This window comes from Hevea brasiliensis, chromosome 16, assembly GCF_030052815.1.
Source record: "Hevea brasiliensis isolate MT/VB/25A 57/8 chromosome 16, ASM3005281v1, whole genome shotgun sequence".
Classification (NCBI taxonomy): domain Eukaryota; kingdom Viridiplantae; phylum Streptophyta; class Magnoliopsida; order Malpighiales; family Euphorbiaceae; genus Hevea; species Hevea brasiliensis.
In genome coordinates, this window is record NC_079508.1 from 69175766 (window position 1) to 69193486 (window position 17721).

A 17721-nucleotide genomic window follows, 5' to 3' on the forward strand; every position below is an offset into this window, starting at 1 on the left:
AGGAAACAGCACACCCATCAATAAGATAACCTGGAAACAGCACACCCATCAATAAGACAACCTGTAGCATTGCGCATCACTATACCAAGACCTGCAATAGCATTCTTATGCTCAAAAGATGCATCAGTATTAAGCTTAACATGACCAATAGCTGGAGGGGACCAAGACCTCATCCTATCACTGAATTGAGCTTGAGAAGTAGGCAAAGAAAGAACTGGCGAAGACATTATAGTTTGCATCTCTTCAAGGGCATTCTGTGCCTGTTTAAAAGTTTGCACTGGGTTTGGGTTGGATGACTCAAAAATGGCTGCGTTTCTGGCTTTCCAAATACTCCAACATATAAAGCAAACAAGCTTGATGGTCCGCTGATCTGGTTGAGAGAAAAAATCCATGAGGCGGTGAAACCAGTCTCTAAAAGATCCATAGTCATTGCTAGTAGGATGGAATCCCAACATCGATCCAAACCAAGTAGCCTTTGCATGACTACAAAATAAGAGGAGATGCTTCTAGGTAATCACATAGAGGGCAGGTTGGAGAATTGGAGCAACCTCTCTTAAATAAATTTGCTCTAGTTGAAAGTGAGTTATGGCATGCTCTCCACATGAAGGTCCTAATCTTTGGTGGCACTTTAAGGGACCATAACTTATTCCAAAATGATTGAGGGACAGCCTGCAATGATGACGTGAGAGGAAAATGTAAGGAACGAGCTTGGTGGACTTTCAACTGATAATACACCGACTTCACTGAAATTTCCCCACCTTTTGAGAAATGCCAAACTCTGTTAGGCTCTCTAAATGAATTGGCAAGAGGAATCTTCCTAATCTCATGACATTCTGCTGGAGAGAAGGATGCATACAAAGTGGGGAGATCCCAATTCTTTATAGCAGGATTAATTAAGTCAGCAACGTAAATAATGGGGCTATCACTAGGACGCTGACTACTAACCTTAAAGCCTGGAAGAGTAGGAATCCAAGGCTCCGACCATACATTGACAAATGTTGGACCTGTGATGTTCCATCTTAACCCCAGTTTGATTGCTTCTCGTCCAACTAGAACAGTCCTCCAACCCCATGATGGATTTCTCCCCTTAACTGCATCCATGAAATATGAGTAGGGAAAATAAATGCCTTTCATTATGCGGAACCAAAGCCCAGAAGGATGTTTAATTAATTTCCAAGCCTGCTTCGCTAAGAGGGCATCATTAAAAAGGCTCAAGTCTTTGAAACCCATCCCTCCATCCCTCTTGCTAAAAGATAAATTTTTCCAACTTATCCATGGATGTTTGCTTTATCCATTGAATGTCTCCACCAGAATCTAGCTGATAATTGATGAAACTCCTTTATAACTCCCTCCGGAAGTTTGAAAGATGACATTATGAAAGATGGAATGGCCTGAATTACTGCTTTGATAAGGATTTCTCGGCCTGCTTGAGACAGGAATTTGCATTTCTAGCCCCGAAGCTTGTTTAAAATGCGATCCTTGATAAAACCCAATGCTTGTCCTTTTGATCTGCCCCAAACGACTGGAAGACCGAGATATTGAGAAATGGAGCCTGAGTTTGGTATACCCAATAGAACAAATATTAAATGCTGGATATGAACAAGAGTGTTCTTGCTGAAGTAAATATGTAACGCCCTTACTTTACGTAGTTCGTACATTATGCTGCTCCGGTGACCTAAAGTAAGTCAGGATGTCTAAAACTACACTCCGGTGATAGTAAATAGACATAAAATGATGAAATAAATAAAAAAAAATACAAGAAAAATTAAAAAAAAAATAAAAGAGAGAAAATGAAACTAAGTTAAATGAGCTAGCACCGCAGCGATGGGTGACCGCATGAGGAAGTTACGGCGCAGGTAATAGCCGACCCCAGGACTGCGGGAAACTCTCAAAATTAAGTTTTGAGACATAATTAAAGACTTATTGAAGTATAATTAATATTAGAAATGTCCAAGAAAAATTAATGAATTAGTACAAAGAAAAGTGAAAAATCAAGAAACCGACAAAAATTGGTGTTACCGAAAAATCAGTAATATAAACCGAAGAGGAGTATTTTGGTCATTTGACACCTAGAGTTAGCTTTTGACCTAAATGTCCATGAAAAATAAGTGGTAGTACATTTTGAAAAATTGAATAAAAAATGAGATTAAACATAAAATGTGATTAAGAGGAATTAGGGGGTAGAATTTGAGATAATTAGAAACTTTAATTATAATATCATTAAACTAATGTTAGTGGACCTTAGTGGGACATATATAAGCATATGAGACAAAGTGGACAGCCATATTTTCATCATCTTCATCTCCTTCATTTCACTTTGCCGAAATGATTTTTCTTCTCCATGAAAACTCCATAGCCGGCCATGGAAGGAAGCTTCATGCAATCAGCATCAAGCCAATTTCCACATAAATTTCTTCATTAATCCTTGCCTACACACCTTGGGCAGCATATTGGGAGCAAAAAGAAGGAGTTTTAGTGAGGTTTAAGCAAGCTACAATAAGAGGTAAGTGCTTATTTTCTTCCCTTGCTTAACTAAAGTTTGTGTTGAGGTTATAGGGAGTATTTTGGTTGAAAAATTTGAAGGAAATTGTTAAGTTTGCAATCTGCTCATTTTTTGCAGTCATGGGAGGTGAGTTTGCTTGAATTTTTCCTACATGTAATTGATGAAAATTAGAATTGATTTGGTTAAATTGATGTATTAGCAACCTACTTTCCATGTATGAATATTGAGCACTTGAATTTAGGGGTTTGAAAAGTATATTTGAAAGCCTTAGCAAACTACCATTTTTGGCAGCCTTGAAGAGCATGGATTAATGTTTGATTTCATGAATTCAAATAATGAATTATGGTATTGATGGATTGAGGGCAGTATATGGAAGTAATGGTTGAAATTGTATGTAGTAAAAGTAAGTGAATTCATGTATATGTGAATGTGGAATGTAACTTTGAGAATTAAAGTTGTAATAAGTGTAATGTGTATATTCTATCACGACCATGTTGAGATGTGATGAATGATGTTAGTGTCTTATAAATCCAGAAATTTGGTAAGGAAAGCTAGGGTGAAGCAAGTAGGATGTGTAATGGTTGTGTATTTGATGAAGTATATAAGAGCAGTATACAATTGAGCTTATAATCTGATTTGTGTGACCCCAATTGGTATGAGGCCAATTGGGGGTAACACTAGACTCAATATGGACCAACTTTCATGTAGAGAACTTGCCAAAATTCATACCAGAAAAGGACCTCAAACTTGACCTAATCCGGAATTGGTAACTTGGTAAATCCAGAATTTGACCATATGAACAGTAACCAGTATTTTGGCTATAACTCACTCAAAACTGGTCCAAATGACCTGAAATTTATATCGTTGGAAAGCTCAGACATAGGGCTACAACTTTGGTGAAGACCACAAAGTCTAGAAATGCCAATTACTAAATCAAAATAATCGCCAAAGTTGGGTTACAAAAACTAGCCGAATTGACTTTGACCTAAAAGTGACCCAGAATTGTCAAATAAGTGTAACTTGACCAACATTAGTAAAATGACCATAACTTGATATAGAAAACTCCAAATGACATGAAATCAGTCCCAAAATTTCAATAAGACATAGATCTACAATATTGGTAATTTGACCAAAACCCAAAAATCAAGGAAACTAGGTCAATTAACTTGATTAAGTTGACACACTAAATCTGGAATTGGTACAATTGACCATTAAGTCCAGAAAATTCAAATAGGCATATCTCTTACAAGAAATCTCCCAATATAATAAGCCATACCAATCTGGAAAGCTAAGAAAAAGACCTAAAACATTGTTTTAGACAACTTCCTCAAATTATAAATGCATAAAGTCAGAATTTAAAATCAAGCCATTGACCTAATTGAGGACCATGCCAATATAGGACCTTTGAGTCCAAGTTAACAATTTGTCCATAAAAAATTCTATAAGACTTGAAAAATGGTAAGAAAAATTTTTGGTTGTCCCTAAGACATAGGGAAACAATACTTATGAAGAATGCTAGACCTCAATGTGATTACAAACTGTCCAAATAAATTAGTAAAATCAGAACCAGAAATGCCTAAAAAGGAAACTAAAATTTAGATTTGACCTAGTTATGGTTAATTGACCATAACTTGAGCTATACAACTCCAAATGTAGTGATTCAAAAAGGAAATTAAAGAAGACACAATGAGAAACAATTTAATGAAGAGAAATCTGTTAAATTTATACTGTAGCTTGGTCCAATAGACAGTAAACATTGGCCATGAAATCTGAAAAATGGCAATAAAATGCAATAAGCTTTAAAATGAAATTGATAACATATACCAACACTTAGAGACTATAAAATGTGACAAATTAGGAACATTAAAATTAATTCAGCTAGTGTGTATTAATGGTCAACATTATAAGTTGACTAATGAAATGAATTGAAGGGAATAGTACCAAAAAAATTTAGATATTGGATTTTATTATTAGAAATAATCTGACTGAGTACTGAAACACTTTAAATTGTGTGTTTCAGCTGAAAAGGATATTGAAATGCATAAGAAAATTTATTTGGAGAAATAAATACTTTTTATATTCACTACTTTTACTAGAATATTTATTTGGAGAAATGAGTTATGAATAATTTTTTATTGTTTTGGCTTTGGGAATTTTATTTGGAAATTATTGTGTTGCCTACTTTGTAAATGGAAATTTTGAGATAAAATGCGATTTGTGATTTGTATGAAATATTTAAATATTGTGATTTGAAATTATTTTTTATTCACACTTGACATGGCAATATCAATGTGTTCCTCCTCCATTTATGTTGTGAGTATGACTATATTCATCCCTCTTTGACTTGTCAGTCTGGGGTGAGTATAGATGAGTACTCATTATCTAGCTAGTCACCTCCCTCATTGATTTCAATTAGTGGGGTGAGTATACCTTGTTGTGGTGTACAACACGGCATGTTCGGAAAATTTGTGTCATGACCTAAGTTGTATTATTGATTGGCAACACTATGTTATTCAATTGTTTGATCAAATTTGTGTTATATGAGCTTTGAAAATTATGACATGAAATTGTGAATTATTTGAATTGTAAATTGTCAATAAAAGTTTTATATACCGCATTTTAAATTGTTATTGTGCACCACTGAGTAAATTTTACTCAGCGATAGCTTTTTCATTGCTGTCGCAGGTAGACAGACAGATAAAGCAGCAGAGTAGGCTGCTTGTGACTTCGCTTTGGGATTTTGTCGGGTATATTGAGTATACCACTTCCTTGTAAATATTATTATAATGTATGTGAACTGTGTGTGTATATTGTACTTGGTCTTGAACAGTTGTAAAATAAAGTTATAAATTATTTTGGCCTGTCAAAATGTTGTATTACAATTCTCTTATATCAACTTTTGAAATACTCATTTATTTTGCACTTTATCTTTGGAATTGCTGAAAATGATATTGAATTGAGTTTGAATTGTGTTGAAGATACTGATTTGAGTTGAGTCATATTGGAGTTTGGAATTGAACAAACATATTGGAAGTACTTTTTACAGGTTTTTGAAGAACTGTTTTGCTCCAAATACAGACGGCACTTTGTAGAAATTTTTACAGAAATTATTGATATTTCAGATTTTTTATTTGGTTTCACTTCAGTTAAAAAAAAAAAAAAAATTTAACACCTGTCAAAAGCGCTCACTACTGTAAAAAGAAATAAGAAAAAGTTTAAAATCCCTTATAGTGTATTTAATGGCTTATCAGTAGACGAAGTTTGATAATTCATTAGGTATATTACGGGATCATGTTATGCCTTATGGAGGGGTAAGGTGTGACAAAATATCTAATTTAGCTTGGTTAATCCTCTGCCCTGATGCTTGGCTATAGACATCTAGAATCTATTTCAGACATGCTGCTTCCTCCAAATTTGCTTGACCAAAAAGAATCGTGTCATCTATAAAAAGTAAATGAGTTAAAGAAGGACAATGCTTAGTGATTCTGAAACCATTTAAGAGATTGCTAGCCATTGCCTGCTCAATAAGTCTTGATAGAACATTTGAAATGAGAAGGAACAAATAAGGTGAAATGGGATCACCTTGCCTGATACCACGAGATGGGCAGAAAGAGGAAGACTTTTCTCCATTTATTAGGACTGAGTACTCAACCGTTGTCACACACTAATTAATCCAAGTCAACCATTTCTCACAGAATCCCATTTGCCTCATCACAACTATAAGAAAATCCCAATTTACATAGTCATAAGCCTTGTGGATGTCCACTTTAATAGCCATCACTCCCTTCTTGCCACTCTTTCGGTTTTTCAATCCATGAAATGCTTTATGAGCTATACCTATATTATCCTGAATACTTCTACCAGGAATAAAGGCAGCTAGTAAAGGAGAGACAATATCATTTAGCCACAGTTTTAATCTGTTTGCAAGAATCTTTGAGATAACCTTATAAGCAAAGTTGCAAAGACTAATTGGTCTAAATTCTGAAAAAGATTGAGGACACTGCACCTTTGGTATCAACGCCATGTTAGTGGAATTCAAATGGCGAGGAAGAATACCACTGTGATAAAAATCCTGCACCAAATCAATCATATCCTGTTTGACAGCATCCCAATACTGCTAGTAAAACACTCCTTGGTACCCATCCGGACCAGGGGCTTTGAAAGCACCCATAGAAAAAACTACAGTCTTAATCTCGTTTTCATCTATTGGAGCATATAATGCTTCACTTATAATAGGAGATACCACTTGGGGAATCAATTGGATAGTCTCCTCAAATTCAACTGCTTGGTCTGCAGTAAATAGGTGATAAAAGAAATCCAGTGCCTCCTGCTTAATGGAACTATCTTCTTGGATCCAATCTCCTCTACTATTCCTAATTTTCACAATCTGATTTTGCTGCCTTCGTTGAATAGCTGAAGCATGAAAAAACTTGGTGTTTTTATTTCCAAAAGAGAGCCAATTTACTCTTGATTTTTGATGACAGTAAAGTTCCTCCATGCGCCACTGATGGTTTAACTGACGATTAAATGTTGGGGTATCCTCTACTAACGACGTGCTACATCGGAGCCCGGGTGTAGAGCGTTCACCGAAAGCGACGCGTCATGCCGGCGCCCGAGTGTGGTGTTAAGTGAGCAAGGGTTCCCACATCATGGACAGGTGTGGGTAAAGATGTTAGTCCATAGGACAGATAGTAGAACAGATAGTGGAACAGAACACAAGATAGACATAAAAAATAATAGAAGATATCATAGAAGGAGACCAATTAGGAAGGAGCAGGATAGGAGGAGGATCAGGGTTGGTACTTGGAATGTTGGATCACTTACAGGAAAATTAATAGAGCTTGTGGATACCTTAGAAAGGAGAAGGGTGAATATTGCTTGCATTCAGGAGACTAAATGGGTAAGAGAGAAAAGTAAGAAAGTGGATAATTCAGGGTACAAACTGTGGTTTATCGGAAAGGAGAGAAACAAGAACGGAGTGGGCATAATCATAGATAGGACATTGAAAGATGCAGTAATAGCTGTGAAAAGAGTAGAAGATAGAATTATACTAGTAAAGCTAGTACTAGAAGGAGAAACAATAAATATAGCTAGTGCTTATGCCCCCACAAATAGGACTAGACAGTGAGAATGTTTTGGAAAGATATGGATGATTTAATGCAAAGCATACCGAATAAAGAGAATGTTTTCATTGGTGGAGATTTGAATGGACATGTAGAAAGTGATAAACAAGGTTATGAGAATGTTCATGGAGGTTTTGGTTTTGGCAGTCGAAATGAGGAGGGAAAAAGCATCTAAGATTTTGCTATGGCATATAACGTAATACTAGCAAATGCCTACTTTATAAAAAGAGAGTCACATTTAGTGACTTTCAAAAGTGGGCAACATAGAAGCCAAATCGACTTCCTCTTAACCAGGAAGACAAATAGAGCTCTATGCAAGGATTGTAAGGTCATTCCAGGAGAGGCTTTAACAAGTCAACATCGGTTGGTGGTCTTGGATGTCAAGTTTAGAAACAATTCAAGTAAAGTCAGAAGAAATAGTGAAGCTCGAACAGAGTGGTGGGAGTTCAAAGGAGCAAAGCAAGTGAAGTTCAAAAATGAGCTTCTCGAGTCTGAAGTATGGAAGCTGGATATTGAGGCCAATGATATATGGATACAAATGGCATCAAAGAGAAGTAGCTAGAAAAGTACTTGGAGAGTCTAAAGGACATGGACCACCCTCAAAAGAGAGATGGTAGTGGAATGAGGAAGTACAAAAGGCAGTGAAGAGAAAAAGGAAATGGTATAAGAAATTACCTAAATGTGATAATAATGAGGCATATAAACAGTACAAGATAGCAAAGAAAGAGGTAAAAAAGGCAGCTAGTCAAGCAAGAGCACAGGCCTTTGAAAAGTTATATGAGAAACTTGGAACTAAAGAAGGGGAGAAAGATATTTATAGATTAGCAAGGAGGAGAGAAAGGAAATGTCAAGATCTCAATCAAGTTAGGTCCATTAAGGATACTCAACTCAACTCAACTCAACTAAGCCTTTATCCCAAAAATTTGGGGTCGGCTATATGGATTCGCTTTTTCCACTCTGAACGATTTTGAGTTAAATCCTCAGAAATGTGTAATGCTTCTAAGTCATGCTGTACTACTCTCCTCCAAGTCAATTTAGGTCTACCCCTTTTTTCTTTCTATCCTCTAGCCTAATGTGCTCTACTTGTCTAACTGGAGCCTCCGTATGTTTACGCTTCACATGACCAAACCACCTCAATCTCCCTTCTCTCAACTTATCTTCAATTGGCACCACTCCTACCTTTTCTCTAATACTTTCATTACGGACTTTATCTAGTCTAGTATGGCCACTCATCCACCTTAACATTCTCATCTCTGCAACTCTTATCTTAGATGCATACGACTCTTTCAAAGGCCCAACACTCACTACCATATAGCATAGCGGTCGTATGGTCAGATGCGGTAAAATTTTCCTTTTAATTTATTGGGAATCTTACGATCACATAGAACTCCCGTGGCACGTCTCCACTTCAACCATCCCGGCTTTAATCCTATGACTAACATCCTCCTCACATCCCCATCTACTTGAAGGAGAGCCTAGATATTTAAAGTGATTACTTTGGGACAGTGCCACTCCATTCAAACTAACTCCTTCCCTATCACCGCTTGGCCTTCACCGAACTTGCAATGCATGTATTCTCCTTCGTTCTACTTAACTTAAAACCCTTTGACTCTAGAGTACTTCTCCAAAGTTCTAGCTTCCTATTGAGTCCTTCTCGTGTCTCATCTATCAGAACAATATCATCCGCAAACATCATGCACCAAGGAATACTCTCTTGTATATGTTTCGTCAGTTCATCTAAAACTAATGTAAAAAGGTAAAGGCTTATGGCTGATCCTTGGTGTAATCCAATTGAAATCGGAAAATCTCTTGTGTCCCCTCCCACTGTGCGCACAATAGTAGTTGCTCCTTCATACATATCTTTCAATACTTGTATGTACCTAATAGATACCCTCTTTTGTTCTAACGCATTCCATAAGACCTCTCTTGGAACACTATCATAAGCCTTCTCCAAATCAATAAAAACCATGTGTAGATCTTTCTTCCCATCTCTATATTTCTCCATCAAGCTTCTAATGAGAAAGATCGCTTCCATAGTTGAACGACCAGGCATGAAACCAAATTGATTGAGAGAGATAGAAGTATCATGACGTAGTCGATGCTCCACAACTCTCTCCCACAACTTCATAGTATGGCTCATGAGTTTAATTCCCCTATAGTTTGAGCAACTCTGTATGTCTCCCTTATTTTTAAAAATAGGTACTAAAATACTCTTCCTCCATTCATCAGGCATTTTCTTTGAGTTTAGAATCTTATTAAATAATTTAGTTAACCATGCCACTCCCATAGGTCCATTAAGGATAAAGAAGGAAAAGTGTTGGTGAAAGATGAGGACATTAAAGAAAGATGGAGAAATTATTTTAATGATCTCTTTAATAATAGTCAAAATGGTAATAGCGTCAATATAGATTATAGAACAATAGAAAAGAATGAAAGTGGATAAAGTCTGTGGATCGGATGAAATACCAATTGAAGTGTGGAAGTGTTTGGGAGATATGGGAGTGGCATAGTTAACTAAATTATTTAATAAAATTCTAAACTTAAAGAAAATGCCTGATGAATGGAGGAGTATTTTAGTATCTATTTTTAAAAATAAGGGAGACATATAGAGTTGCTCAAACTATAGGGGAATTAAACTCATGAGCCACACTATGAAGTTGTGGGAGAGAGTTGTGGAGCATCGACTACATCATGATACTTCTATCTCTCTCAATTAATTTGGTTTCATGCCCGGTCGTTCAACTATAGAAGCGATCCTTCTCATTAGAAGCATGATTAGAAGAGATCTACACATGGTTTTTATTGATTTGGAGAAGGCTTATGATAGTGTTCCAAGAGATGTCTTATGGAATGTGTTAGAACAAAAGAGGGTATCTATTAGGTACATACAAGTGTTGAAAGATATGTATGAAGGAACAACTACTATTGTGCACACAGTGGGAGGGGACACAAGAGATTTTCCGATCTCAATTGGATTACACCAAGGATCAGCCATAAGCCCTTACCTGTTTACATTAGTTTTAGATGAATTGACGAAATATATACAAGAGAATATTTCTTGGTGCATACATTTTGCATAGTCATTTAGGTCTAGTTTCATAGCCATTTTATTTTATTATTAGTCATTTTTAGCCAATTTCATTAGTTATTTAGTTAGTTTTTCATAGTTGTCAATTTTGCATTAATTTATAATTTTTACTTTGTTTTGTAGGAAAAATTGTATTTTTGAAGGACTGAAGAGAAATTTTGCCATTAAGGAGTGACTTCTACAGCCAAAGATGTCAAAAACAAGTTTTCAAGCTGAAATATGCATTGACCAAATTGTGCATAACTTGCCGCATAAGCTATGCGGATCTGCATAAGGAGAAAAATCACTGTTCCAATACCTGCCAAAATGTGCATAAGGAGACTGCATAGCTTATGCACATTCACGCCTCCCTTATGCACTTTCACGGAATTGTGCATAACCTATGCACCAAGTCATGTAATTTCGCATAAGTGAACCAGAAACCAGCCGAAAACTGCATAAGGGACTGCATGACTTATGCAGTCCACTTATGCAGTCCCATAAAGAGTTCATTAATGAGCTGGCAGAAGATTCCCTCAGAAAATCCCTCCTCAAACACACTATTTTAGGGCTCCATGTCAGAAAATGCTATAAATAGTCCCATTTCCCATTTTAGAAAGGGGGGAGAAGGAGCAGAAAAGGAAAAAAAGAGGAGAGGCAGCAGCTGAAGAGTCATTTTCACCTTCCACACCATTTTCAACCAAGATTTGCAGATTTCTTTCCTTCCTTACATTTTTCCTACATTTCTAGTGTTTAGTTTCTTGTTTCCTAGCTTAGATTAAAGCTTTATTTCCATACAAACTAAGAATTTCTTGTAAACTTTATGGGTAGTGAGTAATTTTATTTTGATTCTGGAGTAAGGGTTGTAATATTTGAGATATTTTGTGGATTTTGATTGGGTAATCCATATTTTCTGATCTTAATGAGTTTTATTCATTTCTTGTGTGCTTAATGACATGCTTAGTGTAGGATCCCATTGAGTAATGTTCTTAATCCATGGTTGAGGCACCGAAAGGAGAAGGCCTTGTGATAGATAATCAAGAAATTGGACTTAATTAACTTAGCTCTAGAAATAGACTAAGGATTAAGAGGATTTACAGATTAATTAAAGAACTTAATGGGTCTTAATTAACTCTAACTCCACGAAAGTAGGATTAGATTGATTAAGGCACTCTTTGTCTCACTCGAAAGGGTATTTAAAGGATTTAAGAATTAATTTCCTTAAAACCCGTAAGTTCCACAAGATTGGATAACCAATTTAAAATCCCAAAATAGCTAGAATATGAAATCCCGAACTCCGGAATCGCCTTTTCATAATTGTTAATTTTTAATTGAATTTAATTGCTTGCCATTTTAATTTTGCCATATAGATTTCAGCTTGCTTATTTCAAATTGATGCAATTTTAGTTTAATTAATACATTGTTGGATAGATTATTAATTTTGCACATATAGATTTCATACTCAAATACCCATCAATTTATTACTTTAATTTCAAGAATAGTTCAATTTAGTCAACTTTTTATATCAAAAATTCAATCATTAACACAACTTCTCGTGGGAACGATATCTTTTCTATATTACTTGTACGACCCGTGCACTTGCGGTTGGGCCACATCAAGTTCTTGGCACCGTTGCCGGGGAGTTGTTTGTTTAAAATTGAATTCTTGATTATTTTAGTTGTTTTTAGTTTTATTTTTGTTATATTTTCATTTTGTGTTTGTTTGTTCTTTTTCAGGTACTTTTAATCTTTTATGAGAAGAGCTAGAAGCACAAGTGACACATCCTTATTATTCAATCCTGAAATTGAGAAATTTTGTAAAGCCAACAAGAAAGAAACCAGAAGAAGAAAAGAAGCATTGAGAGAAATTGAATTAGAAGAAGTCATGGCTGATGAAAGAATGAGAATTGGTGTTAATGCTGGAAATGATCAAAACAATGAAAATGCAGCCCAAGGTGAAGAAGTTGTAAATGCTAATGTGCCTAGGGGAAGTATGATGGATCATGCTTTTCCTCGTTTTGATGACTTGAGAGAGAGCATAGCAAGACCAAGAATTGATGCAAATAGTTACAAGATGGATTTTGGAGTTCTTCAAATGATTCAGAATTCTCAATTCGGAGGACATCCTTCTGAAAATCTACATACACATCTGAAGAAGTTTGCTATGATCTGCGACATGCAAAAACAACCTGGAGTGTCTGATGATGCAGCAAGATTGAAGCTATTCCCGTTCTCTTTGAAAGATAGAGCATTGGATTGGCTTGATTCTTTACCTCACAACTCCATTACAAATTGGGAGCAGCTCACTGATGCATTTCTTGCACAATATTTTCCACCTGGAAAAACTCAAGAGTTGAGGAATCAAATGATAGCTTTCAAACCAAGAGAAGATGAAACTCTATATGAGTCATGGATGAGATGGAAGGAATTAGAGAGACAATGCCCACATCATGCCATTCCGAAATGGATGATAAATCAGAATTTTTACACAAATGTCACTCTTGCAATTAGGGGGATTATTGATGCTCAAACAGGAGGAGAATTTATTATGAAGCATGAAGATGAAGCTTATGAGCTATTGGAGAAAATTGCAAAGAATACTCATCTTTGGAGTAGTCCAAGAGGACCAGCTCCAACTCAAAAGAGGCAAGCTGCTGGAATGTATGACCTTGATCCATTCAACATGATTAATGCAAAGTTTGATGCACTTACAAATGTTTTAGCTAAGAAGATGGAAGATTTGAGTATGTTGGTTAGTTCATCATCATCATCTGAAAGTTCACAACAAGTGGCTTATGCAGAGGGAACTACCAGCTGTGGAGTAGACTATGGAGAGCAAGCTGCATATGTTGGTAATTATGGAAACAAGCAAATGGGGAATCCTTACTTGGAGGAATCATCCCAACTTTTCATGGGGAAATCAGCAAAGTCAAGTCTCAAATCAAAATTTTCAACCACAACAGCAACAAGGAATTCCATATTAGCAAAATAGGCAACCATTGCCTAATTTTCAGCAGAAAAATATGAATCCTCCATCAAAACAGCAAGAACAAAGTCCCACCACAGAAGCTATATTACAACAGATTCTTGCTAACCAAAACAAGCATGATGAGGAGATGAGAGAGATGAAAGCAAGGCTAGAACAGATGCAAACACATAACAGAATGCTGGAAAATCAGATTGCACAACAAGCATCTTCCTCAGGTACCAAGACTTTTGGTAAGCTTCCAAGTCAACCAGAAAACCCAAGAGAGCAGTGTCAAGCTATTACTTTAAGAAGTGGGAAAGTTGTAAATAATGAGAAGAGTGAAAATAGTGAGAAGAGAGAAAATGAGAAAGAAACTGGAAAAACAAGAAAGTGAAAAACAAGAGAGTACAGAAAAATGTAAAGAGAAAATTGAAGAGAAGGAAGAGAAGTATATACCTCCTGAGCCCTACAAGCCACAGCTTCCCTTTCCACAAAGATTTCACAAAGCCAAGCTTGATAAGCAATTTGGGAAGTTCTTAGAAGTTTTGAAGAAGTTTTACATAAATGTGCCTTTTGTTGATGCTCTTTCACAAATGCCCTCTTATGCGAAATTCTTAAAAGAAATTCTCTCAAACAAGAGAAGAATTGAAGACCATGAAACTGTAGCCTTAACTGAGGAATGTAGTGCTATCCTCCAAAGGAAACTTTCTCCAAAGCTCAAGGATCCAGGGAGTTTTTCAATTCCATGCCACATTGGGGAATCATGTTCTACAAAAGCTTTATGTGATTTAGGGGCTAGTGTAAGCCTTATGCCCCTTTCCATTTATGAGAAGCTCAATATGGGAGATCTTAAGCCAACCCACATTTCTCTTCAGCTAGCTGACAGATCAATTAAGTATCCTGAAGGGATTTTGGAGAATGTGCCTCTAAAGGTTGGGAAGTTCTATATACCTGTTGACTTTGTCATCTTGGACATGGAGGAGGATTCTAATATTCCAATTATCTTGGGACGACCCTTTCTAGCTACAACAGGAGCATTGATTGATGTTAAGGGAGAAAAATTGACTCTTAGAGTTGGTGAAGATCAGTTGGTTTTCAATATTAATAACACTATGAAGAAGCATCATTCTGAAGCTGATACTTGCTTGAGAGTTGATATCATTGATGAGCTGGTTGAAGAACACTTCAGAAAAAGATATCCAGAAGATCCACTTGAAAATTGTTTGGTTCATGGAGAAGGCATAGACTATGACAACCCTCATGTGGCTGCATATGCTCAACATCTAGAGGGAAGTCCACCATTCATTTCTGCTCCAGTTTTTCAACTCACACAAAAGGAAATAGCAGAATCTAAGCAACCATCATTCAAGGAAGAAGATGCACCTAAGGTAGAACTTAAGCAACTTCCTTCTCAGCTCAGGTATGAATTTCTTGGCACCGATAACACTTATCCAGTAATTGTAAATGCAAACTTGAGTACCTTAGAGGCTGATAAGTTGTTAAGAGTGTTGAGGCAATTCAGAAAAGTTTTAGGATACACCATAGATGACATTAAGGGAATAAGCCCACACTTTTGCATGCATAGAATTATTTTGGAAAAAAATTGTAAGCCATCTATTGAACATCAGAGAAGGTTGAACCCAAATATGAAAGAAGTTGTTAAAAAGGAAATTTTAAAGTTGCTTGATGCAGGGATAATATATCCTATCTCAGACAGTACTTGGGTGAGCCCAGTACATGTTGTCCCAAAAAAGGGAGGAAGGACAGTGGTCAAAAATGAAAATAATGAATTAATCCCCACAAGAACAGTAACTAGTTGGCGAATGTGCATAGATTACAGAAAATTAAATATAGCCACTAGAAAAGATCATTTTCCACTTCCCTTCATTAATCAGATGTTAGAAAGACTGGCTAGGCAATCTTATTTTTGCTATCTAGATGGATACTCAGGTTTTTTTCAAATCCCTATCCATCTAAATGATCAAGAGAAAACCACTTTTACTTGTCCATATGGAACCTTTGCTTATAGGAGGATGCCATTTGGGTTGTGTAATGCACCAGCCACTTTTCAAAGGTGCATGATGGCAATCTTCTCAGATTTCATTGAAGATATAATGGAGGTTTTTATGGATGATTTTTCTGTTTATGGATCTTCATTTGACATATGCTTGGCTAACCTTTCTAAAGTTTTGCAGCGATGTGCGGATACTGACCTTGTGTTAAACTGGGAAAAGTGTCATTTCATGGTTCAGGAAGGGATAGTGCTTGGACATCTGGTGTCCAACAGAGGAATAGAGGTTGATAAAGCCAAGGTTGAAGTGATAGAGAAGATGGCTCCTCCTACCAATGTCAAGGGAATTCGAAGTTTTCTAGGACATGCTGGGTTCTACAGACGCTTTATCAAGGATTTTTCTAAAATAGCTAAACCTTTGCCTAATGTTGAAGTTATGCACGCTTTATCATGCTGGGTTCTATAGACGCTTTACCATATGTATTTGACCAAGAGTGTTTGGATGCCTTTTGCAGGTTGAAGCAAGCTCTTATCACTGCACCGATCATGCAATCACCTGATTGGAGCCTACCTTTTGAAATTATGTGTGATGCTAGCAACTATGCAATTGGAGCTGTTCTTGGTCAAAGAAAGGACAAAAAGGCTTATGCTATTTATTATGCTAGTAGAACACTGGATGAGGCTCAAACAAATTATGCAACAACTGAAAAGGAATTTTTAGCAATTGTCTTTGCATTGGAAAAGTTCAGACCTTACATCATTGACTCAAAGGTGGTTATATTTTCAGATCATGCAGCCATCAGGTATTTGCTCCGTAAAAAGGAGGCTAAACCTAGGCTCATTAGGTGGATTCTGATGCTATAAGAGTTTGACTTGGAGATTAGAGATAAGAAGGGAGCTGAAAATGTAGTTGCAGATAATCTTAGTAGGCTGAAATTGAATGATGAAGAATTGGATGAAATCCCTATTGATGAGTTTTTCTTGGATGAACAACTTTTCTCTCTTGTTGCTAAACTACCTTGGTATGTAGACTTTGTGAATTATCTATCTTGTGGAGTTTTACCCCTAGGTATGACATGGCAACAAAAGAAAAAGTTTTTGCATGAGGTGAAGTTTTATAGATGGGATGATCCTTTACTCTTTAGGAGATGTTGTGATGGTTTAATAAGGAGATGTATTCCTGATGAGGAGACACAGAGTATTATGCATCATTGCCATGCTTCTGATTATGGAGGACATTTTGGAATCTTTAAAACAACTAGTAAAATTTTGCAAGCTGGTTTCTTTTGACCAAATCTTTTTAAGGATGTGAGGAAATTTGTGTTGGAATGTGATAAATGTCAAAGGAGTGGAAACTTGTCAAAAAGAGATCAAATGCCCCTAAATGGTATTCTTGAAGTAGAATTATTTGATGTCTGGGGAATAGATTTTATGGGGCCATTTCCTTCTTCATTTGGTAATAAATACATTCTAGTTGGAGTCGACTATGTGTCAAAGTGGGTGGAAGCTATTACAACTCCAACTAATGATGCTAGAGTGGTAGTAAAATTCTTAAAGAAATTTGTCTTGAGCAGATTCGGAGCTCCTAGGGCTATAATTAGTGATGGGGGTTCCCATTTTTGTAATAAGCAATTTGAGAGCTTAATGAGGAAGTATGGTGTAGTGCACAAGATAGCTACCCCATACCATCCTCAAACTTCAGGACAAGTTGAAATTTCTAACAGAGAGCTCAAACATATCTTGGAGAAAACAGTGAACAATTCTCGGAAAGATTGGTCTATCAAACTAGATGATGCTTTATGGGCATATAGGATTGCTTACAAAACCCCTATAGGAACTACTCCATTTAGGTTGGTATATGGTAAGTCTTGTCATTTACCTGTGGAGCTAGAACATAGAGCATATTGGGCCATTCAGACCTTGAATTTTGATCTTAAGCAAGCTGGTGAAAAGAGACTATTGTAGCTTAATGAGCTTGAAGAATTAAGGATGGATGCTTATGAAAATGCCCGTATTTACAAAGAAAGAACTAAAGTTTGGCATGATAAGC

The 17721-nt window shown here is 36.4% G+C and overlaps 1 non-coding gene across 1 annotated transcript; it reads right to left on the reverse strand.

Annotated features, from left to right (window-relative positions):
- Window positions 1-13041: 13041 nt before the first annotated feature.
- On the reverse strand, window positions 13042-13149 carry LOC131175169 (small nucleolar RNA R71). The gene has a single exon (XR_009145331.1). It is a non-coding gene; the product is annotated as a small nucleolar RNA R71 (small nucleolar RNA).
- Between the last annotated feature and the right edge of the window lie 4572 nt (window positions 13150-17721).